The sequence below is a fragment of the Durio zibethinus genome, chromosome 22 (genome assembly GCF_047325235.1).
Source record: "Durio zibethinus cultivar Kanyao isolate XHJ-2024 chromosome 22, ASM4732523v1, whole genome shotgun sequence".
NCBI classification, from domain to species: Eukaryota; Viridiplantae; Streptophyta; class Magnoliopsida; order Malvales; family Malvaceae; genus Durio; species Durio zibethinus.
In genome coordinates this window covers 8694403-8720568 of record NC_143183.1, presented here as the reverse complement: position 1 = coordinate 8720568, position 26166 = coordinate 8694403, and the positions used below count along the sequence as shown (strand labels likewise).

General features: G+C 30.5%; 2 pseudogenes; both read right to left on the bottom strand.

Annotated features, from left to right (window-relative positions):
• Positions 1-2213: 2213 nt before the first annotated feature.
• LOC111307312 (adenylate isopentenyltransferase 5, chloroplastic pseudogene) lies at positions 2214-4522 on the bottom strand (annotated as a pseudogene).
• A 4897-nt stretch (positions 4523-9419) lies between these two features.
• Positions 9420-18641, bottom strand: LOC111307088 (uncharacterized; annotated as a pseudogene).
• Between the last annotated feature and the right edge of the window lie 7525 nt (positions 18642-26166).

The window sequence follows — 26166 nt, the reverse complement described above, 5'->3', positions numbered from 1 at the left end:
TGATGATGTTCTTACAATCCATCTGGTAAAAAGAACGGAACACATGGGAAGCACATCTAATAAACATTTTCAGTGAAGCGTTAAAAAAAAACACTGCATCGTCGGATTTTCTGACTGGCAATGTTTTCAGGGGTCAAGCACTCAAACTACACCTTTACTACTCACAAAGAGCAAAAAAAAAAAAAAAAAAAAAAAGGAAAGAAAAAAGGGAGATTAATCTCATTTCTAGAGCCATCTGGGACATCAGGCTTTCTGGACAAAGACCAAATACATGTTTAAAGTTAATTTTTGTTTACTTGTTAAAGTTTCTTTTGTTTTAATATATTTTAATTTCTAACCTCAAGCCAAGAAAGAAACAGAAAAAATTGTCTACAATGGTACAAAATTTTTGCTGCATCTGCCTTAAGAGATGTTCTCTGAGAAAATATATCTCAACTCTAAAATCTTTCAGCAATTTGATCCCACATGCAAATGTAGGTGAATATTTATTTTTTTTATTTAATTCATCATTCTACATTTTTTTTCTATAAAAATATATATAATATATTATGTACATTTAATTTTTTTTCACTTTGATACAGATTTTTTTTAATTGTTTCCCCAAGATTTTGAGTAAGATCATATTAGTAACAGTATTCTATATATATTTTTTACAATTACTAAAAGTATAAAAAACTACCATGGCTGATTATTTTCATAATAAAATATATCCAATTCATACTTTAAGTCAAGGAAAGTGTCTATTTATCGAGATTTTTCATCATTTTATGGATCAAGTATTACATTATTTTGAAGTTCAAAATTGACTGTCACACAAATTTAGAAAATACCTAATGAAGAGAAAACTTCATATCTACTTGAAGAAATTTAGAGTAACTAAGAAGTTTAATAATTTTGAATAATGCTTTTGAAAAAATATTTTGTTCTCAAATATTTGTTTAAAATTTAATATTATTATCCAATTAAAATAATTACTTTAATTTAATATTATTAAGCAATTAATATTATTTAAGTTATCCAAATGTTAATACTATAACTGCATTTAATTATATTTTTTAAAAAGACTGATTCAAGCACCGACATATATATAGTTTGCATTTTCAAAATTAATGAATTTTAGAGAAAATGATATCGATAATGAATAATTAGGAAAAATTATTTTAAAAAATTTGGAGTAGTGGAGGATTTTTGACAAAACTGTGGCAGATAAATATTCTGTTACAACATCCGTTACAGATTTTGGAGGCGAGAAGAAAATATATTTAAAGTTCTTCTTTGGATTATAAACCATTTTTTTAAATGAAAATTATTTTTTGCATAGATTAATTTTTTTCCTATGACACCAGTTGATGAATGCTTACGAGCCTCTGACTTGAGCATATAAGTCTACCTGTAAGTGCAAATTATTAAATATATTTAAAGATCCCTCGTGTAATATTACTTTGAAAAGAATGATACCCCATGGAAGCTTTAGAAAATCATTATCCCTTTTGCAATATGGGATGCAAAGCCAAGGTTAGTCCACCACCCCCACCCCCTACCACATCCCATCTTTCTCTCTGCTTTTTCACCAAAGCTGATTTTGACCACTTGAAAATAATTTTTTTTTCTATAAAGGTTCTATGAAAGCTTTTTATATTTTGAAAAATGTAATTGTGTTACATTATTTTTCTATATATTAATGGTAGAGTTTTTCTTTTTAATCCACGAGCAAGGATATATACTTGTCACGTATTTATTTAATAATTAAATAATAAACTATTTTTAGATATATCTTAAGTGAATATAAGCCAAAATTTTAAATTTATTTGTAAAATTACCAAATTTTACAATTAATACAATGAATAATAATCTATTATTTTTCTTAAATTTGAAATGATGTATTAAATGAAAACTATGTTTTAAAATAAAATTTTAATTAATTTTTATGTATGCTTTTAAACATTCATTAACTAAACAATATGTTATAATAAAATTATTTAATACATTATCAATTGAGTTCTTAAATTCATTAATGGTTAGAAGATTAATATATATTTTAAATTTAAAAATATACTAAAAATATATAATAATCTTTGAATTCGTTCGAAAAAATTTAGAACCTCTAAGAAGAATGTGTGAAATAATAATTCGCAATATAATATTAAGATATACAAAGGTTGGTGGTGGATGAGTGGGCGATGCACCATATTATATGGAGACAAGGGCTTATGCATTGACCCCACAAAATATAACTGTTATGGCCCTTGCCCCTTTTCCAAGAATCCCATTAAAATGTTCAATCACAGCCGTTGATAGCCATCAAATATCAAACAAAGCATATACTCTCCCCATCAAATAAGGGGGGCTTTGGAGGGGAGTCCTAGATGCTAGATTTCTAACGTTCCAAAGCCGTCTAATCTGGAATGAAAGGCAGTTGATTAAGCAATCATGTGGCTGTAAAAGGACAGCTTTTGATGTTCCGATGATTTCTTTATATATAGTTATCATTTTGTAAAAAAAGACAAAATTACAGTCATGTCACACCGATTAGACCAAAACGCCACTCCAGAGCAAAATACACAAAAGGGTTGAGATCCATGGCCTTATTAGATTTTTCATACAAACAAAAAACATGGACCCCATAGAAGAGAGTCTCCTGTATCATAATTGATGCAGCCGGTCGCATCCAAGTACGGAAACCAGGCAGCCTGCGTGCGATTTGCAAACTGCTTCCATTTGTACGATCTTCGAAGGTAAATAGTAAACGACCTGACAGCAACCTTTACAACTACAACTTCTTCGATCTCCAAGCCCTAAAACTTTTTTATTTCATTTTTTATAATTGAACATCAAAAAAAAAAAAATTTAGATAAAAAAAAGTATAGAGCTATAGGTTGCCAGCCTGCCAAGTGGTATATCATTTGCATGTGGCAGATTCCACGGGCCCTACCTTTAACGGGTTGCGGCAGCTACGCTGGGGATGGAAACGGATGATGTGGCGGAGGCTATTACGGAGTCGGACGGTACAATCGTGGCAACACGATTTTCGTCATAGCAGAATTGGCTCACAATCATGGTGCTTGGTCCCGCCACAAGTCTCTCCCATGCCTCGTCAGCCTCGTCGCCGCACTTTAGGAATGCTTCCGTGGCGTCAAGCCGGTGCATTCTCCAATTCCATTTGTCATAAAGCCAGAGGATTTTTTGGTATTGGCGACAAGCTAGTATACATGTGTTTTCCTTGATTTTAGAAATAGCTGTGTCGAGCAACCTAGCTCGAATTTTAGCATCAAGAATTGATTCAGCACGGAAATATTGGTCCAATTCGGGGACCCCAATTGCACGTCTAATCCCCTGGGAATAATCGGCCATTGGATCAAACATTTGTCTAACCTCATCAACCAAGCCTGCTTGCACCATCTTATCAACCCGTTCGGACACGAATGAGTGTAACACGGGCAATGACACATCAACCCACAGGAAGCAACATTCGTACCTTAGTTGAAATTCAGGACCATTGTTAACCAATGCCTCGATGTACGAATTGGAGCCACCGGCAATGATTGGGAGGCGGCCTTTGGTGAGTATAGATTCAACAGCAAGTGTTGCATGGTGTCGGAAATCCATCGATGTGAAATTCGAGTTGGGGTTTGCTATGCCTAGCAAATGGTGCGGGACCCCACGGCCCTTCTCTTCAGTGACTTTGTTAGTTACTATGTCGAGGCCTTTATAAACTTGCATTTTGTCTGAATTTACAATCTCAGCTGGAAAACGGTTGGCGAGGTCGATTGCCAGACGGGACTTGCCGGTGCCGGTTGCTCCCATTACGAACACCACCTTTTCTTTCCTACGGAAGAAAAGCTCCAGGTTGAGCGCCAAATTCACTCGGGGTTGTACTTTTTTGCAGGCAGACATGGAAAGTTTCATGTTAAACCCTGGCAAAGTTGACAAAATATAGTACGCACATAGTTAGAAGAAAATCAGTTGAATATTCAGTTTGAAAATGGAAAAACGAAATGATTTTAAGTTTCTACTCTCCCTAATTTCTATAGCTATGGAAATTGGAGAATGGAGATGGCTAAGAAAACAAAACCATAGCCAGTGGAGCTAGCTTTCTGTATTTATCCTAATGAAAGCATGAAACAAACGACACAGGGAAAATTCAATCACCCAACATTTTTTCATGGACCACAAAACCTTTTATTCTCAAATATGCGGCGACCTGTAGAAGAAAATGGCCTTTCCAAGCTGCCTATGCAGAAAACGAAAAAAGGAAAGAGAGAGAAATCTGCAGAGAAAAGAGAAAAGATAGAAAGGAGAGAGCGAAAAGAGAAAGTATTAATTGTTGCAGAAACTGGGTTTGAAAATGGTGATGATGGATGTGAAATGAATAGCTAGAGGGAAGAAAATTGGGGAGATGGTTTTTTTTTTTTTTTTTAAGTATATGCAAAAGCAACTATTTTTGTGTTCCTGTTTTGAGCACCACAAAAGGGTATATATTGAAATATTTCTCGTATATTAATATTTACCCTGAAAAGGAAAAACAAACGATTTGGTGATTTAAAAAAAGCGCGAGCGATTGTATGAAGGAAAGATTGAATCTTTTTTTTTTTTGGGGGGGGGGAGGGGGGGTTGGGAAAGAATGATTATTACAAATTAGAGGAGCTGTCTATCCCACTTGCAGTTCAAATATTATCACAACCTGCACAACTATGAGAAGATGAGGCTGGGTATTTATGGTGCCAGGAAAACAGTACCTTAAGTCTTAGTTTAACAAGTGGTTTCACAGGGATTTCATCTCTGAACTCATCAAGGAACACATCAAATTTGTTATTTTATTCATTAATAGATATTTATTTCTGGTATTATTTTCTTTTAATGATGGGATGTCTAATTATGTTATAGAAAAAATCCCCAATTTAACCTAACAAAAACTATAGATAAGAAAAGCAAGACAAACATTTTCTGTGCCCAGTGGCCGTTTCTGTTTTCATTTTTCATTTTTTTTTTAAGTTTTATATGCATTGTTGGATCTTTTTTTTTTTTTTTTGAGGTGTCCATTTATAATACATCCAATAGATTTGTTAATTTTATTAACCGAAAGATGTTTAGAAAAAAAAATTTGGAGTATCCAACGAAAATTTTTTCTTTAAATTTTTTTGTTCCTTAATTTTTTAAGATGTGTATGGACACTATACTCAAGAACAGAGATTCACCTATGTTGTAAGTCAATCTTTGAAGCTGGTAGCACGGATATTTCATGGAACCTAAGTGACAAGTCATGGTAGGTCAAAGGGTAGGCTGACTTGGGTTTGGCTCCAAATTATAAATTAGGATTATATATATATATATATACGAGTGTGTATTTGGGATCACATAATGGATTTTCGGACAGACATATTTGCTATACGAGTCACCTTTTTCGTTTTTTTTTTTCTTATATTTCATGAACACTTCCATGAATTTATATTGAATGGTCATCAGTTTAATGTAATCTGTCTTTGCATGTCTACAGTCTTGCTATTTATGAAAGAGTTAGTCAACTGATCACCGGAGAAGTGGCTCACAAGAGGATTCCTCTGTTTTTTTTCTTTGTCAGTTTTGTCAATATATAAATATATTATGGGATGGGTGTACTTCATGTTATGTCCTGATCCCCTATATAAAATTGCAGCATATTACCCAACAATGTGGGTGGGCTAGTTGTTTTCAGAAAAAGCAGTGGGCAAAGAGAATTTCCATTTTAGTGGTTTTGATAAATAAATAATAGTTTTGTATCCGGTAGTGAAAGGGCAAGCTAAACTCTTGTATTCAATTGAGAATTATTATTCAGTTAAGAATTTTTGCCTTTAGATGCCACAGGGTGATTCATTGGTGTTTAATTTCTTTTACTAAAATGTTGCTGACAAGACATGTTAATTAAACCAGAAATAATAAGAACTCCACGCTTTTATATTGCCTACGATCCAGAGAATAGAAAATTCACAATAGAATTTCAAACAGTTTGTTGCAGTGTTTGCTAAGTGAAAAGAAGTAAAACCTATTTTAGTAATGCCGAAACCTGTGGTCTAGTGGTAGAGTATCGAGCTTTTAATTTTAATGATTTAATTAATTTTTGGCAACCATAAATACAAATAAAATACTCTGTAAAAATGAATGTGATTTCCGCAGATTGAGGGCTTCCAAGGCTGTAATTTAATTCTTCCAGATCATTAGCCTTTCATTTATTCATTAGAAAAGGAGGCATGCATTTTTTTTGTATTTAGTGGCAAGGGTTTTTGAGCTTTGCCCAATATATTTTCTTTTCTATCTGATCCAAGTAGGTTTATTTATGCAGATTTAATGAATTCATGAAAAATTATCTTCTTATAATTTCTTAGCTAATTGGAATCCAAATAAGAAAAAGAGGAACACACTTTTTTTTTTGTCACTTAGAGTATGTCTCAATGTAAAAGTTAAAGAGCAAATTAACAATAATCAGGTGAAAGTAGTCTTAAACTAGCAGTAGCAGGATATCACCATCGCCATGGGAGTATTTTTTTCTATGTAATCAAGAACAATTAAAATTCCGAATTCAGTTTCCATAAATAGCAGTCTCTGGAATCATATAGACCTGAAAAGTTAGAGAATAAGTATTGTTTCAGTACAGATATTGGTAGGTTTCTCTTAAGGAATATTGAGAGTGTAAAGGTAGTTTGGAAATTAATGCAGCAAAGTTGATTGACTATACATTCAAGAATCTCTGTCTTTTCCTTTTCCTCTAATTCTCTCTTTTCTTCCCTTTTTTATTATTTGGTATTCACTTCCCTTCTTTTCTTGTTGAATTATTGTGAATTAGCTAAATCACAACTCTGTTCACTGCTTTGACCAAACAACTTTGCTGAATAGGACACTGAAATTGTTTGAGCATCCAATCTTGTGAAAAACTTGAAAAGAGTAATACAAGAAAATATAACAAAATTTGAATTTTGATATTATATTAAAAATTCAACTTAAAATCAATTATTAATAGAAGAGATCAACGTGAATATAAAATCATAAAAAAGCTTAATTCTTAATATATGTAAAATGACATTGCTTTAACAGAAATATTAGTGAAAATCACAAAAATCGGGATATATATTACTGCAAGCCAATTGGTAATATGCAGCAGTACTAATAAACTGATGATATACTATTACTGTTTGCAGTTAGTATGCTTTTTGACATTTCTCGTTATGGATCATACTTTACGAGCCATTATAACTAATTGGAGGCAGCAATGAAATTGCAGATCAACATCGACCTATTCGGGCATTCTTCTTGTCCAAGTAAGTATAAGTAGATAGTCAAGCTACCAGGGAAGCATTACCTCATTTTTATTTTTTTTTACATATACTGGAGCATCATTAGGCCCTTTTCCTTTTGATTGTTATTTAAGTGTTCCATCAATAATTGTTGGACCCTAATGGCCAAGTCAACGTGTTGATCGTCACACTCGCCAAGTCAACACAAGGTCACCATTCGTGCCAACTTGCGCACAAGTGCCAATCGCCATAGAGCAACTTATATAGGTGTCCAGTCAACCAATCATCTCAGCCCAGGATACTTGTCCATTGGCCACCGAATGTCAACTACTATGCCCCTATCATATATAAGGTAAGAGCAGACGTAGGTTCATTCATTTTGAAACCTTTTTCCTGAACCTTAAGCTTTCTTTCCCTTTTCTCATTTTCTTATCTTCACCTCTTTCACTTGATTGACTTGAGACTCCAAAATCTTAATTCGGGCGCCCTTAACCGTGATTTCTCATTACAAATTCTTCTTATCTCAGGATTACCTTTCAGTTAAACTCCACGTCACTACCACAAAAAATACCATCAACAATGATGATAATGAAAGTCTTTAGAAAATGGTATCTAATTACTTTAATCAAACACTCCCAAAGCGAATAAACAACTTTAATAACAAGATATTGTGAATCTGAAAGTGACTGAAAAGAAATTTTTTTAGTTTGTCTCATCACACATGTTATTACCACTTAATCCCTGTCCTTTAACAAGTTTCACTGTCCACAACTCACGTTTTTGGGCTCTCAAACCAACGAGCTAGACTGATTCTGCTAATAATCATTAGGAAGGAGATTATTAAACATTATCTAAGGCATCAACTTGTCAAATAATTTAAGTTAAAGATTGGAGAAGAAATATAAATCGTCAAAACTCGGGGTCTTCAATCGATGAAAAACGAAGTCAAGCATAAATTAAGATTGCAGAGAGTACATATTATATGCATTTATTTTTTCTGATGAATGATGGTTTGAGCATGCGGTTTGTATATAAGTGCTGAAATCACTTTAAATATCAAATTTCAAATGGAAGTGGCAGTCAAGATATGATTGAGAGATTAAAAGAACAAATGCCAGAATCTTTCTTTCTGAAGCTTAATAGAGACTTGATGGTCTTCCATTTCATTGAATATTCAAACACATTTAGAGCTGCACAAGCTAATCATTCCCAGCAAAACTTTATTTGGGGGCGTGAATTGAACTTTCCATTAGCTTTTCATGATTAATATGGCGCCACCATTGATTAAACAATTGACGGATGCCTTGCATTTGTTAAGGTAGGTTACCCATGACCATTCTAACTAAAGATTGAACAATAAAAAAATTTGAAGAAAACATTTTTCTAGACATTCCAAAATTTTTTTCTGAACACTTATAAAATTGATAAATTTATCCATAATTCTTCAGTAGATATTGTAAACCCAGAAACTATAGAATTGTTAATGCTTTAAATAACATGCCATCAAATTTACAAGCAAGAACTAAAAATCAATATTTTTGAAAATTGTAGATTATTTTTCTATTCATTTACAGTTTTCAAGTGAAGAAAACTACGCGTTTCAAAAAATATATATAACAATATATTATTTTAAATTTTTGTTCATAATTTTTTTTATATATATTATAAGTAAACATTTCAAAAAGAAAAAATCTGTCTATGGATTATACCAACCATAATTATCATCTTTGCATCATATGTTGGCGTCTGTTTTGCACATGCTCGGTGAGAAGAAGTTTTTGTAGAGACAAAAGTAAAATCAGCATTCTATACATATCCACCAAAAGCATTTGTTATTTTGATTTACCTTTGGTTATGCGTGGCTTCTATCCTTCGAGGAGTCAATCTACAGTCTCCACACATAAGAAACTAGAAAAGCAATCATGAGCAAGCAATAAAGTGGTTAATATAATATACAACATACTTTTCCTAATAGAATCACCATAACTACAAAAATTTAATCCGAAAGGACACCGTGTAAATCCATTTTTATAATACTGATAAATAAGACATGTTCAGAGGCACATTTACACTTAAATATTTATTGGAGGGCTGTTTCTTCCTTTGAGCCCACCTTCCTTTGATTCCTCAAGACCCCACTTCCATTCATTGCATTTATCGAAATATTCCAGTTCTTGCCACCATTTTCTTGTATTTATCAAAACTCAATTGGAGAACCATATAGTCATTTTCTGCTGAATTTCCAGCATTGTTCATTGAGATAGCTGTTTTGCTACGCGATGTATCATGGAATGTCATCAACTCAAGTCAAATAAATATTAAGTTAAAATAATCTTTCAAGCTGATTAGTCCATGGTTGTCAACGTGTTTAGTTGTTAGTATGTCCTATTCTTCAGTTCTTTGACAATTGTTTTCCTGATATATATACATATATATATATATATATATATATATAAAGCCTGGTCGGATGATAGCAGCCAAGATGTTCATATTTTTATCTGCTAAACAATGACAGTTTTATAAGTCAACTTGTGGTTTAATTTCTCTAGAGAACCCAACTCGAAAAAGCCAGGAAGAAGTATAAATTACAAATGACGTCTACCACAAGCAGACTCAACTGCTTATTATAGTTCCATCAATCGATGAAAGTAGTTTCAGCCGACTCTCACTAAAGGAATGAGCTTTTGGTGGTATTTTATTAGCAGTATATTATTTAAAAACGTCGTCAAATACCGAGATATTAAAATGTTAGCAACAGTTTAAGTTTAAACATCATTATAATTAAAAAATATGGTATTTAACTATAACATGCTACCGCCATATCAAATAGTTTAGCAACATCTTCACTTGCAAACACCACTAAATTACAAGATTTAGTGGCATTTATTTACCTTTTCCCAAATTAAGTTAGTTTATACTACCTAGTGATAAAGTCTCTTGGCTTAGGCTTTTAGGGTATGTCATGTCTATGCCTGCCAAATGCTTAAATTCAAAACAATGACTGAAATGGAATTAATGATATCTAATTCATCTCAAGCATTTTTCACTGACCCCATGTTTGGTATGTCCTACAAGGAATTAATTCATCTAGACTAGATGTACTGAATATGACTTGCCACTAACTTGGACACAATTTACAATTTATAGAACCAAAATAGCATTTAAGGAAAGTTACCATAATTTAACCAAAGTGCATCCTCACTGGGTCATTTATTCGAAAATCCGTACACATATTCTAAACAACTTCTCTGGTCATTTTCATCTAAAAGTGGGTAGGCCGCTAGGCTAGAGCTACCTTTTGAACCTATTGCAAATACATACATACATATATATATATGCTGTAAAATTTTTTTAATTATATATATTTTTAATTATTGATCTTAATAAATTTAAAAATTAAATTAAAATTTTTTTTATTTTTAGTTATCTTTTTCATTCTTAAATCTATTAAAATTAATAATTAAAAATATATAAAATTAAAAAATTTTTATGTTATGTAAATAAATCTTTTTATTTATATATATATGCTCTCTCTCTCACTCAATATTTATATATATGCTTTACTGTCTGCTTTTGTTCATGCTTTTCCTAAAGGTTAAAAAAAACATACTGAATCCCCACATGAGAATATTTTTGTTATCTGATATACCAAAGTTAGAGTGGTAAATGTTTGACTTCTGATGGTTAAAATTTCACCACAAAATATTTATAAGGGTTTGTATTTTTTTTCCTTTTTTTTCTTATTGATTGATTTAAAGGTTTGGCTAACTACAGCAATAAATTTAAATTTTTTTTAAAAGTATTCATTTATAATAAATAAAAAAATTATAAACGAAAATTAGAAATATATTATTATTTTATTATAATTGTCTACGGTCTCATATTTAAAAAAAATAAAAAATTACATAATTATTAATTAATACTATTAAATACATTTTTTAATATATGTAACTAAACAATCATTCAACCAAAATCTATCGAAAAATTTATCAATTTTATCGACAATAAAAAAAAAAAAAATGTTTGAAGAAAATTTTGGGTGTTTGAAAATTTTTTTTTTCAAATTTTCTTGTTTTTCAATATTTAAAAGTGTTCATGAACACCTTATTTTAAGCCATTGATCCAACAAGCCAATAGATAATGGGATAGTTTCCTATTTACAATGGACCCTAGTATCTGGTAGCCCTTAAACTAAAACTTTAATCAACCTCAACTAGTGGTTTAAACTTTGCAAGCAGACCCTTTTAACATATATAGATACCTACATGAAATGTTTATAGTTAGAAACTCTTAAGTTCCGCTTAAATGCATAAGGCTATACAGCGAGTCTTAACATTTAGGGTAGCCTTTTTCATTGACATGACAATTTCTATAATCAGGGATACCCTCTAAACTCTATCACATCCGTGCATTCTGACACTCAAACTATAAATTCCCACAGCTACAGATTTCTAAAATTTGTGATTTGAATTGAGGAACAGTTATTCTCCATGTTTAGGAGTTTGTTTGGACTGTGGTCGGCTTCCTAACTAAATCCAGCTCATAAATATTCTGAAGCCATCTATTAGAGACCGATTGGTCCATCTAATGAAAAGGTTTGTTTGTTGTAAAAACAAAAGTTAGTTATTTGGCTCTCAAAATTTAGAAATTTTAGCTTAAAACACTACAGAAAATAATCCTTTAACGAGAGTCAAGTTCCTCATTAAAATTTTATATAATCATTACTAATTTTTTTAATGAAAGTCAATGCAATCCTTACAAGCTCTCATTATAAGTTTTATCGTTAATTATATATAATGAAAAATAAAATCTCACACTCACTATATGTATCATTTAACGAGAGTTAAAAAATCTTCACAAATATAAATAATTAATGAAGATTACTTTTTAACTCACTAAATATTAAGACGAAAGTCAATTTTAACTCTCATTATATCTTTTAATTTTAGTGAAAATTTTTATTAACCTTTATTTAAAGTTTTTATTTTTAATGAAAGCTTGTATTGACCTTCATTTAAAATTACTTTTATTAAGAATTGTGACCTTCAATATAATATTTTACATTTGATAGAAAAAAGAGTTATAACCCTCGTAAAAAATACTTATTTATTTTTATTTAAATTATTAATAACTACATATATCTTTTATAAGTATAATTCTTATTCCAAATAAAATATAAATTAAATTCGTCAAAAAAAATTATTGCCTAAAACCAAATAAGCACTTACACTAATTATGAACAATATACAAACATCTCTCAATATGAGATATCAATTCTTTTTCAGTACTCTATTGTTTTTCTTGAAAACTGGAATAAATTCTTCAATGAAACCAAGGATCCTATTTGCTACAGCTTTGACCTTTAGACAAGAATTCAATGGGTGCTTTTTACAGTTCTAGGCAATAGAGATTTTTCAACCAACGTAGCATCCAGATTATCAAACAGTTTGCTGCAATATTCTCCTGAGAAGCTCTGATATTTGATAGATATCCCAAGTAAGAAGTGAGAACCAATCAAATAAAAGAATTCAACATTCCAACCTACTGATATAGAAATAATAATCTCTAAGACAAAAAATAGAGCATCATTTGGAATCGGATCCTTGTTTAGAAGGAAACCAATAAGAGAAAAAATATCAGTAACAGCATCTATAAAAATATCAACACTGTATACGATCACCTGTAATTCTGAACGATCACTGTCAGTGCCTTTTAGGACCAAATGATCCATGGCAGGGTCAATGACCTATTCCAGGGCCTCGTGGTAGAATGCCTGCAAATAGAGCATACACATCCTCCCCAGCACCCAATTTCACAGTATTTACCTTTATTTCATTAGCATCGGCAAACACCGATGCCTGTAATGAATGTCAAAGCATGAACAAAACGAGTCATCATCAAGTTGCTTACAAACAAAAACCATGAACATATGTACCCTCCAAAGAGAAGCATAGCTGAATCTGGTAGAGTAATCAAGTTCTTCATAAAGGTCATGGTCTAGAAGTATCAACTGTGGTTTTTTATTGCCTGCGTACAATAGGAGAAAAGAAACTAGAATAAATGTCCAGATCAGGCATATGAAAAGCCTAAAAAGGAAGTGCATCCTAGGAACTCAAATTTTTAATAAGGATGAGCTATTATACACCTCAGTGGAAGGCTTAATGTTCTCTAGATTTCTCTAATTTTTTTCCATGACCACATTCTAGAGTCCCTAGAAAGAGGTACAGTGGTACAGTAGGTTTTAGTCAATTTATTATGAATATAGAACATTTAGAAACCAATTTTTTTCCCTGACGAATCAAAAGCTCCCCAATATATTCCTTTACTCAGTAGTTTTATGATTGAAAGTCTAAAAAGTGGCATCACTACTAGCAGTGAACAAATTTGTATAAAAAGAAAGGGCACCATCCTGGACGGGTCAAGCTGTAAGGGATCCAATTGCTTTTTCCAAAAACTGACAGAATAATGCTTAGCTACCAGAATAATACTTACTGAGGATTGTTAAGAAAACAAGAAAGATTTAACATCAACTCTTCCCAATTGCAACTAGTTAAGAACTACCAGAAACATTCTTGAATGATCTCAACATAAAAGAAACCCTCACAAAAAATGCTCCTTTCTCCAGAAGGTAATGGCTGAACTAATAAATTAGCAGCATGTAGATCACAATGAACAAATCCATGTTTAAACATCATCTCAGCAAAAGTTTGACTAACCTGCATAGAATCAGATTACATATATATCATTAAGATTAGTTTCTTGTATCACATAACTCTGATCGTTATATATATATATATATATATATATATATATATATAACTCTGATCGTTATATATATATTTATATGTATGTATGCATGTGTAGGAAAATACTTATTTACAATTGATTGTAATCTTATAATCTATATATTTATATTTGTATCTCTAGAATTAAGTATTTGTATCCCTAGAATTAAGGATAAAAATTAGAATAGACAATCCCTCAATTATAGGATTAGTTTTTAGGAAGATTTAATTTCTTAGTTTATCCACTAGTTAGTTGTATATAAACATAAGGTATTTTGATAATTCTTGATGAGCAATTTTTCAATATACATTTAGTTTTACTCTTAGTTTTTCACATAGTTTTATTTTTTAGTTTTTTCCACATGGTATCAGTGCTTTAGGCTCTTCATAGGAAGCAAAATTTTCAGCCTTCATTGCTGACTTCTATTTTACGCCTTCATTATCGAACCCTGTTAAGCCCTTCATAGCCATTTTATTTTTCCCTTCTTTAGCCTTCATTGCTAAGAGTCATTTCTGGTTATATCTTAAGATTTGTTTCTATTCAAAAAAAGATATCACTATCACCCAATTTGAGGAAGTGTCAATTGAAAAAATCATCGGAGTATTATAGATATCTCAAAAATAAAGAGAGTTGGACAGAAAAGAGATTGAAAAGTTAAGAAGTCTATTGGGGTATGTTCCTTGGGTAAGGTCTTTAGTTCAAGTAAAACTTTTGGTTCTCATGGATTAAATGTCTTGGTAGCCTATTACGAGTTCTTGGATTATTGACTTATGAACCACAGAGCATATGATACATTCCTCATAGAAGTTTAGTACATATACCCAGTGTCCTAGTAATAAGAAAATTATTGTTGCAAATGGTTCACTTACTACAATGGCAAGATTAGGAGATGTTCAAATTAATCCCTCGTTTGTTCTTAAAAATGTTCTTCATATTCCTAGATTGACTACTAATCTAATATCTATACAAAAACTCACTAGAGATATAAACTGCAAAGTGACTTTTTATCCATTTTATTATGATTTTCAGGACTAGAGTTTGGGGAAGAGAATTAGACTTGCTAAGAAAAAGGATGGATTATCCTATCTTGAGACATCAAACAACATAAGTAATATCAAGAATAGTTTACTTTGTCATTTATTTCTGAAAAATCTCCCAATAAAGATAAAATCTGGCTTTATCATTTTCGTCTTGGATATCCTTCTTTTGAAACATTGAAAAATATGTTTCTTCATTTGTTCAAAGGATTAAATGCCGAAAATTTTCATTGTGATGTTTGTGAACTTATAAACCATAGACGTGTGTTTTTTTCAATTAGCAATAAAAAAAGTGCTACTCCTTTTTACTTGATTCATAGTGACATACGATGTCTCTCTACAATTCATAATATTTTGAGTGCAAGGTGGTTTGTTTTTTTCATAGATGATTATACCAAGATCTCTTAGATATTTTTACTTAAATCCAAATCAAATATGAATAGTGTGTTGTTAAGCTTCTAAAACATGATCCAAAATTAATTTAGAGTGAAAATCAAGAGATTTAGGTCTAATAATGTAAGAGACTATTTCAACTAGAGTTCATCTATCTATTTCCAAAAGAATGGGATTATCCATGAGTCATCTTGTGTTAATACTTCACAGTAGAATGGAGTGATAGAGAAAAAAATAATCATTTGCTAGCCATAATTCGAGCTCTACTTTTTCAAGTAAATGTACCCAAATCCTATTAGGGAAAAGCTGTTCTCACTGTCATACATGTTATAAATAGGTTACCTTCAAGGGTTTTGGGATTGAAAACTCATATAAAACTACTATCATAATTCGATCCCAACTTTAAAAGCACAAACAACCTCACACCTAAGATATTTGGTTGTACACCATTTGTTCATGTTCTTAGGCACAGTGGGGGGAGTTGGATCCTAGAGCAATTAAGTGCATTTTTGTGGGATATTCATCAACTTAAAAAAGGGTATAAGTGTTATCATCCTTCAACCGAAAAATTTTATGCATCTGTAAATGTCACCTTTGAAAAAAGTAAACCAGTTTTTACTCAACCTTATCCTTAGGGGGAGACTTCATTCATAGAAGATAAGGATAAAGATTTTTTTGCTTAATTTGTATTTTCTTCAATATTTTCACCCATTAATTCTTTTGAGTCGAAATCTATTTCTTCTTAGCCTAAGTCAAGCACTGAATTTGAGTCTAAACCCATTCCAAACACAGAAGATGTGACAAAGGATAATATTGTTCTTAATTCTATGAAAAAATTACAAGTGTACTCAAGAAAAAAAGTTTTAGATCTTGAACCAGTGCTAGTCCAAGAACCTGATCATAACTCTGAAAATAAGGTAACTACAATGTTTGACTCTATTTCTTAAAATGAGCATGAATCTTCTAAAACTATAACTAGTAATTATGATCTACCTATTGCCATTAGGAAAAGACCAAAGAATATATTAGGCATCCACTATACCTTATCTCTAATTTTGTGTCATTTGAAAAATTTTCACCATCCCACAAAAATTTTCTTTTGAGCCTAAACATTATTTCTATTCCAACTACATTATCCGAGGTATTATCCAGTTAGAAAATGAGGCTAGCTAGGAAAATAGAAACGAAGGCCTTAGGGAAAAATAAAACATAGGAACTAGTAGAGTTACCTAAAGAAAAAAATCCAATTGGGTGTAAATGGATTTTCATTGTAAAATGCAAAATGGATGGTACTATTAAAAGGTATAAAGCCAAGTTAGTGGCTAAGGGCTACACTCAAACTTATGGAGTGGATTATCAGGAAACTTTTGCTCCAATTGCCAAGATTAATATAGTTAGGATTTTGTTATCATTAACTGTAAATTACAATTTGTACTTTCAACAATTTGTTGTAAAGAATAATTTTCTACATGGTGATTTGGAAAAAGAAATATATATGAAGGTTCCACCAAGATTTGGAGGTCAACTAGAAGAAAACAAAGTATGCAAGCTAAAAAAAGCTTTATATGGTTTTAAACAATCTCCTAGGGCTTGGTTCGAGAGATTTGTCAAAGTGATGCTAACAATGGGATATAAGCAGAGTCAAGGAGATCATACATTGTTTATCAAGCACTCTGATGCAAGGAGAGTTATAGTTTTATTAGCATATGTTGATAATATAATTGTAACTGAAGATGATGAAAAAGAGAGAGAATCTCTAAAACAGTATTTGACTAGAGAATTTGAGATAAAAAAGCTAGTGAGATTAATTCTACCTAAAAATTGAGGTAGCTCATTCTCGACGTGGTATTTTCATCTCACAATAGAAATATATGATGGATCTTCTGAAAAAAATTGGGAAGCTCGCATGTAAACCTATAAATAACCTTATAGATCCTAATCATAAATTTTGAGAAGCTAATAAAGATGTTGCTATAGATAAAGAGATGTACCAAAGATTAGTTGAAAGATTCTTTTATATCTCACATACTAGACCTGATATAGCATATGCTATGAGTGTGATAAGTCAATTTATGCATAGTCTTAAAGAAGTGCACCTACAGGCTATCTACCATGTATTACACATTTGAAGGCCAATCTTGGAAGAGGTATCTTATTCAAAAGAAATTCGGAGCTAGCTTTAGATGCATATACAAATGTTGATTATACAGATTTAGTAACTGATAGAAGATCCACCTCAAGCTAATGCACTTTTTTAGATGGTAATCTTGTCACTTGGAGGAGTAAAAAACATAATCTGGTGGTAAGATTAAGTGTTAAAGTAGAGTTCAGAACAATAGCTCAAGGACTTTGTGAAGATCAAGTGGGATGGATCAATAAGACTCTACTATGATAACAAGTCTGTAATAAGCATTGCACATAATCTTATGCAACATGATAGAACAAAACACATGGAAGTAGACCGATATTTCATAACAAAAAAACTAGATAGTAGGTTGATTTGTACATCGTAGTATCAACCAAGGGTCAACTTGCAGATGTGTTGACTAAATGTCTTAGTAGTGTAACATTTCAAGAAATTATTTCTAAGCTAGGAATGGAAAACACCTATTCACCAGCTTAAGAGGGAGTGTGGAAAAATATTTATTTGTAGCTAGTTGTAATCTTGTAATCTGTATATTTATATTTGTATCTCTAGAATTAAGTATTTGTATCCCTAAAATTAAAGACAAAAAATTAGGATAGACAATCCCTCAATTATAGGATCAATTTTTAGGAAGATTTAGTTTCCTAGTTTACCCACTAGTTAGTTGTATATAAACCTAAGATACTTGTAAAATTCTTGATAAGCTATTTTTCAATATACATTTAGTTTTACTCTTAGTTTTTCATACAGTTTTATTTCTTAGTTTTTCCACAATATATATTCTTTCCTACATATAAATATTAAAGTCTTATTATCATAATATAGGAATGATTTTCCCAACATTGTTAATAAAAAGTATAGTTAAGATGAGTTAATACAGCTTCTAAATGCAGAAAAACAATTGGTTAACAAATTCAAGCCAAGAACTTACTCATTTTGTAACTTCATTGGGTGGATTCCAAGTTTTTGAATGGTAATCGCATCATTCACTTATGCACCATCCGTGAATTCCATTATTAATAGCTTCAAGGTACTTAAAGACCAATGCAACTTAGATGTATACACAAAATTTGCAATACGATGAGACAACTTCCAAAAATTTTCTGAACATTTTACATTATTTTTTGCCTCTATCAAAAAGTCTAGCTCGAGATGTCAAATGTTAGAAACAATTAAATGTTATGCCATAGCACCTTAGGTGGAAAGAAAGCTAAACACATATTGGATAATTGAAAATCATGAAAATTTCACACATGTTAGTAACCTCATTCATATTTTGAGCCAAGTTTTTCAAAGCATACAAACCTTTAGCTATAACTTCTAAACCTTGATCCTACATGAAGAAAAATATTTATCTTAAATAAAATAACTTAAATTCATGTAGGAAGCAAAAAAAAAAGTTTAAAAGGTTTTTTAAATTCACCAATGCTAGATGTTAGAATGAAGTTGTCCAAATTGCAATTATATATATGCTAGACTAGCTCCTGTAAACACAAATATAGAAATAAATAAAGGTCAGAACATACCTTGCAATTGTAGATTGATCATGTTCAACGATGAAATCTTATAACGCTTCTTTAGTGGAGGAATGCGAGCTAAAATAACCATATTTGCATTTTTGCAAATTCCCTAAAACACAAGCAATCAAATAATAGGAAAACCAAGTACATAAAAGACTACAGCATATCAATTTAGATTTATTTACATGATGTCCAGATCATATTATTTATGACATAACAAATTATTTTATTATTTATGCTATCTTTATTGAAAATATCATATTTTATTATGATAGCTTGATATCTCTATTGATCTACTGTATCCCAAATCGGTGCCTTAATAGTCTTTCTATATCATGAAAAATAATTGAAATTAATTACAGAATACAAACTAACAATTTACCATCTGTATGAATAAGGATGCATAATATTATAACACAAGTGAGCTTGAAATAAAGTAATTATTTCTAATGTAAGCATACTTCAAAGTTTAACAAAGCAACATGTAAAATTAACAACTAAAGAAACATGCAAACACTTATGATGTTACAAAGAAAAACAACCATGAAAAATTCAAGAAGGCCCAATTCAAATAAGAATGAGCAATACTGAATAAAATTTCAAAATAGATTGTTAAGAAATTGAAAAAAAAAGGCACAATTCATTAAAACCTGCAAAAATGAGACTAAAAGATTATACTATATCCCACTTCATAGTAAGGAGGGGGGACGACAGATGATGAATCATATAAGATGTTGTAGACATTAGAACCAGATAGGACTTTATCACTATCATAAGCAAAAGCCGTTCAATGTAAACATCAAGAATGGTCAAACCAATTATTGTAACGATTTTTCATTTGGGGGGACTCGATTGCTAGACTTGGTGAAAATTTTTGAAGTCACCACCAATCTCTTTGTAGGGTGTGATTAGCCTCCCAAAATATCATTTTTTTAATAAAAATCTTAAAATTAATTAAGATATACTAAAAGAAGTTTTGGTCTACGAAATTAGGGTTAGGTCCGGGAGTATGGTTACAAGTGAGGAAGGTATTAGCAGCTTTACATCACCCATTCGAAGAAAAGTGGCAATTAAATATGTGTAATCTTTTAATTTTGACGATGTAGTTTTTTTATATTTAAATTTAATTTCCTTAAACTTATTTTAAAAAAAAAATTCTTTGTTGTGAAATTAATATTATTATTACTATTTCATATCCTATAAACTCTCCAATGCTTTAGTAGAATTTATAAAAAATCTTTATTTAGAAAATATTTTGAGAAAATTGATCATCCACAAAACTCTTGAAATCTCATTATAAGATATTTTATTTATAAAATACGATGATTTTAGGAATATCCCGATTTTTTGGTGAGTTCTCAAAATTTATTAAACAAAATTTAAGATTATCCATACTCTTCGATGAAATCCTAAAAGTTTTGAACCAGTTTTAGGATCATTTCAACTTTCTGATGATATCCTAAATAAAATTAATTTTTTTTATGATAATTAAGGGATTTAATTAATTAATTAATTTTTATTGTGATTATTTTTATTATTTTGTTGTTATTATTTACTGTTTATTTTTTATTATTTTATTTTATAAAAAATTTTAAATCATCTCGACTTACCAGCAAAATCTAAAAATATTAATCTTTTACTTGTATTAAAGAAAATCAAATTCTTTCAATTTTTTTAAAAAATTACATTTTTTATAAAGATTTATTCAAAATATCAATTATTATTATTATTTCATTTTTATTTTTTATTATTGTTTTACATTGTTTAAATAAACTTTTGTTCTAGTAAAAATAATTTTGGATTATTCCAACTTTATAGTGAAATTCGAAAAATTATTTTTACTTGCAATAATTAAACAAAAAAAAAACACTAAACTCTTTTAGCTTTCTCTAAAAATTACATTTAAAAGATTCATTTAAACAATTTATCATTTTTTTATCCTTTTTTATAAATTATTATTATTTTTTAGTAAAAATTGTTTTTAAAATTATCCCAATACTTTGGTGAAATTTAAATAACATTTTTGGTTGTAATAAAATTTTATTTTCCTTAAATAGTTATTATTATTGATTTTCTTTTGCATATTATATTTTTTAGGTCAATATTTTATTTTAGTTTTATTTTTTATTTTATTTTTCTATTTCTAAAATAATTATTACTAGTAATAATACAAAATAAGAATAATAATAACAATAATATCATAAAAAAATCAACACAAAATAAATAAAATCAAAATCAAAATAGAAAAGAAAAAGAAAAAGAAAAGGGAAAACCTACCAAATAGGTCGGGTCGAGTTGGCGCACGGATTGACGCACGGGTCTTGCGCGGGTCGACGCGAGTCAGACGCCCAAAACATTGTCATTTTAGAGTGCCTAAAAAAAGCTTGTTTCTATTTTTTTAATTTTTTCTTTCCCCTATTTTTCTTTACCCTAAGAGCCTCTTTCTTTAGAAAACCCAACCGCTTCGTCAGCCATTATGGCAACCCAAATTTTGGCTAGTTGCTATTGTGCACCAATCTTCAATCGATGTCGAAAAATTTAAAAATTTTCAAATTCTGATGATATTCCTAGAATCTAGTGTCAAAAACTTCAAAGGTCGCCAAAAAGTTCAAAGTTTTTCAGAATTTGGTGACCCAAAAATTTTTTTCAAAAATTCCCAAAAACCCTAAACTAATCCTTTTTGTTTTCTAAACATTCCCTCAAAACCAGATTTTTCAAAAACAAAAAATCTCAAACCTCCTAGATAAAAAATTTTATTATTAGGGAATTTTTTTTTTTTAAATTTTTTTATGGTTGTTGCTGGTCTTTTATCAAAAAGAATTATGATTGTTTTTGTTTTTGTTTTGCAGAACCCCTAGTCTTCTCCTTGTTTTTTTTCTTCTTTTATTTTGTAAAAATTAGCTCTATTTATAAAGCTTCTGGGATTCAAATCCTAGATCTTTTTGGATCTTTTTGTGGAAAATTTTAGAGATTTGTCCTGTGACTTTTGGTCACTAGATTTCAAGCTGCCAAGGTAGACAATGTTAAGGAGAAAAAGGTACCACTCTGGCAGCTTGATTTCAACTACTAGAGTTGAAATCAAAAAATTTATTTTGACTTTTTCTTCTTCTTTTTAATAATAATAATAATAATATAAACAAAATTATATCAAACAAAATTGATGCTTACAATTGCCTTTCTTTGCTTATTTATGAGAATTAGGAATAAAGCAAAGATAAAAAAACACCAATTTTGTTTGAGCAAACGCATAAAAAAGATGAAACATTAAAAATAAAGTTTTTTTTAAAGAAAATTTGAAAAGATCCACTAAATAGAGGCTATGAAACTTTAAATTCAAAAGGCTCCTCTGACTAGAGGTAATGAAACTTTAAATTCAGAAGGCTCTTTTAACCAAAAGCAATGAAACTTTAAATATTAAAAGACTCCTCCGACTAGAGGTAATGAACTTTAAATTCAAAAGGTTCATCTAACCAGAGGCAATGAACTTTAAATGTTAAAAGACTCCTCAACCAGAGGCAACAAAACTTTAAATTCAAAAGGCTTTTCTGACCAAAAGTAATGAACTTTAAATTCAAAAAGCTTCTTTAACCAAAGGTAACAAACTTTAAATGTGAAAAGGCTCCTCTGACTAGAGTCAATGAACTTTAAATTCAAAAGGCTTCTTTGACCAAAGGTAACAAAACTTTAATGTTAAAAGGCTCTTTTGACTAGAGGCAATGAACTCTAAATTCAAAATGCTCTTTTAACTAGATGCAATGAACTTTTAAATGACTTCTTTAACTAGAGGCAATAACACTTTAAATTATAAATATGAGAGGACTTATAGATTATGCCCTTTGGTCTTACAAATCATGCCTTATTTTGATAAAGTCCTCTAACTAGAGGCTTTTAAATTAAACAGCTCTTCTGACTAGAGGCTATGAAAGTTTAAATGGCTCTTTTGATCAAAGGCAATGGAACTCTAAATTTAAAAGACTTCTTTGATCAAAGGCAACGAACTTTAAATTCAAACGGCTCCTCTAACCAAAGGCAACAAACTTTAAATGTTAAAAGGCTCTTCTGACTAGAGGCAACAAAACTTTAAATATTAAAAATTTGAGAGGCAATGGTATTTGAAAGATTTTTTTAAACAAAGGGTTCACATCTTTCCTACTTTTAACTTTTTCTTTTGTTGGTCTTGGATTGTCCTAAACCCTTATATCTATTGCATTGGTGTGTGCATGAATGACATTTTCATATTTTTACAATTTCATGCAATGAATGATGATCGTGAAGCAAATGCATTTATGATGCAAATAAAAAGACTATCCTTTTTCTTTGTTTTTTTCTTTTTTTGTGTCATTTTCTTTTAATCCTTAAAATTTTTCAATGTTTGTTTCCTTTCTTTTTCTATTGATTCCCATACATTCCAGCAACTGATTAAGTTTTGATAAAAAGATTTCTCTTAACATTTCTCATATTCAATGTCTACCACTTTTATGACTTATAGGCCTTCCTTCATATTGACCTTTGTTCCTTACTATTTTGCTTATCATTTTAAATCTCTTTCAAAATAATGTGTGTGTCTTTCATGATTGTTGTCACTCATTTATCATCTTTTGAATTTCATGACAATTATAACACTATGTACATTTCTTTTTTTAATGAGAGGGATAAAGGAAGGATAAACAAAAAGGTATTTTATTTTAATAAAAGAGAGAAGTGTTTCTTGTGTTATAACAAAGAAAACAAGGAATCACATAGTGAATATTCAGATCATTATGAACTAATTCATCATGGATTCTTTTTTGAAAACTCTTGATTGTTGCCTTTAACTTTCTAAAAATACAGCAGACCACTAACCCAAAACCAATGAGATCTTTTGGCACATATTAAAAATTGATCCACTCAATTAAATACTTTTTTTAATCTAAGTTGGCCTTTCAGGTTTTCAACTTAGATATCTTTTCAGTTCATTTTGTTGTTTTACCTTTTTTTTAACCATAGTACTTTTTTACTACTTCAACATTGATTGAATTTGGTAGATTATCTCTATCCATTCTTGATAAGATCAGTGCCTCACTAAAAAATGCTTTCTTTACCATATAAGGGCCTTCCTAATTAAGAGTCTATTTTTTTCGAGGATTTTATTGGTTAGGAAGAATCTTTTTCAATACTAATTCTCCCTCTCAAAATTGTCATAAGTGAACTTTCTTGTCATGAGCTCGCATCATTCTTCTTTAATACAATTGACCATGACAAAGTGTTGTTAGTCTCCTTTCTTCAATGAGATTCAACTATTTGTATCGAATGTGAACCCACTTAGCTTTTTCCAACTCAACTTTCATAAGAACACACAAGGAAGGAATTTCAACTTCAATGGGCAACATTGCCTCTATCCATATATCAATGAAAATGGTATAGCTCTTGTAGATGTGCCAATCGAAGTTTGATAAGCTTGTAATGCAAACGGTAGCTTTTCATGCCAATCTTTATGCATATTTGTCATCTTTTCAACTATTTTTTTTATGTTCTTATTGGCTACTTCAACTACCTTATTTATCTTTAAATGATAAGGCGTTGATTTATGGTGTTTGATTTTGAATTGAACACGGAACTCAGTCATCATTTTACTATTCAAATTAAGAGCATTATTTGAAATGATCCTTTCTAGAAGGCCATATCGACATATGATCTCTTTCTTGATGAACTTGCAAACCACCATTCTTGTCACATTAGCATTTGAAGCTGCCTTTACCCAATTTGTGAAGTAGTCAATTACCACTAAGATGAATTGACGTCTATTTGAAGCTTTTAGTGTACTAGGCCTTATCACGTCCATTCCCCACATAGAAAAAGGTCAAGGTGTTGACATAACATGCAAGGATTTTGGAGGAACTTGCATCTTATCTATATAAATTTGACATTTGGGCATTTTCTAGCATAGTCGATGCAATCTTTTTCCATTGTCAACCAATAATATCATGCTCTCGTGATTTGCTTAGTCATTATGTTACCATTTGCTTGAGTTTCACAAATACCTCTATGGATTTCTTCTAGCAACTTTTTAGCTTCAGCAACATTCACACATCTTAATGGTGTTTGGTCTCGACTTCTCTTAAATAAAATTTCTCCATCCAAAAAGAAACCCAATACTAGTCTTCACAAAGTTCTTTTATCATTCTCTGATATGTGCTCTAGGTATTGTTGATACTTAACATGTTGTAATATATCAAAATACCATGGTTTTCCATTAACTTCTTTCTCAACATTTAAACAGTGGGCTAGTTTCTCTCGCAAGCTCAACTTAATGGGTTGGATTTTAGCATTTTGATTTAACTTGAACATTGCTACCAATATAGCCAAAGCATCAGCATCTAATTATCTTCATAAGGCAAATGATCAAACCAAATATTCTTAAATTTTTTTATTAATTTTGATATGTACTTTTGGTATAGAACCAACTTTGAATCTTTGGCTTTCCATTCTCCTCACAATTGGTGTATGACCAAGGTAGAGTCTCTATAAACTTTTAATGTATGGGCCTTCCTTTCAAGAGTAGCTTGAAGACCCATAACACAAGTTTCATATTCTACTACATTATTGGTGCAATTAAAGCTTAATTTTGCAGTGATTGGGTAGTAATCTCCTTTTGGAGATATCAAAACTACTCCTATACCATACCCCAAAGCATTTTATATGCCGTTAAAATACATCTTCCATATATCTTCATTAAGCTCTTCTTTATCTATGTGCAATACAAACATTAAGTCTTCATCTATGAAATCGAATGTCACAGGCACATAATCTTTGTGAGCTTACTCTGTAAGAAATTTAGCAATAACACTTTCTTTGATTACCTTCTAAGACACATACACGATGTTATATATAGAAAGTAGCACTTACCATCTTGCTATTCTTCCCGACAATAAAGGCTTTTCAAAGATATCCTTGATTAGATCTAGTTTCATAATAAGCCAAGTAGTATGATACAATATGTACTATCTGAACCGACAAGTTATCAAAGCTAGTGCATAACA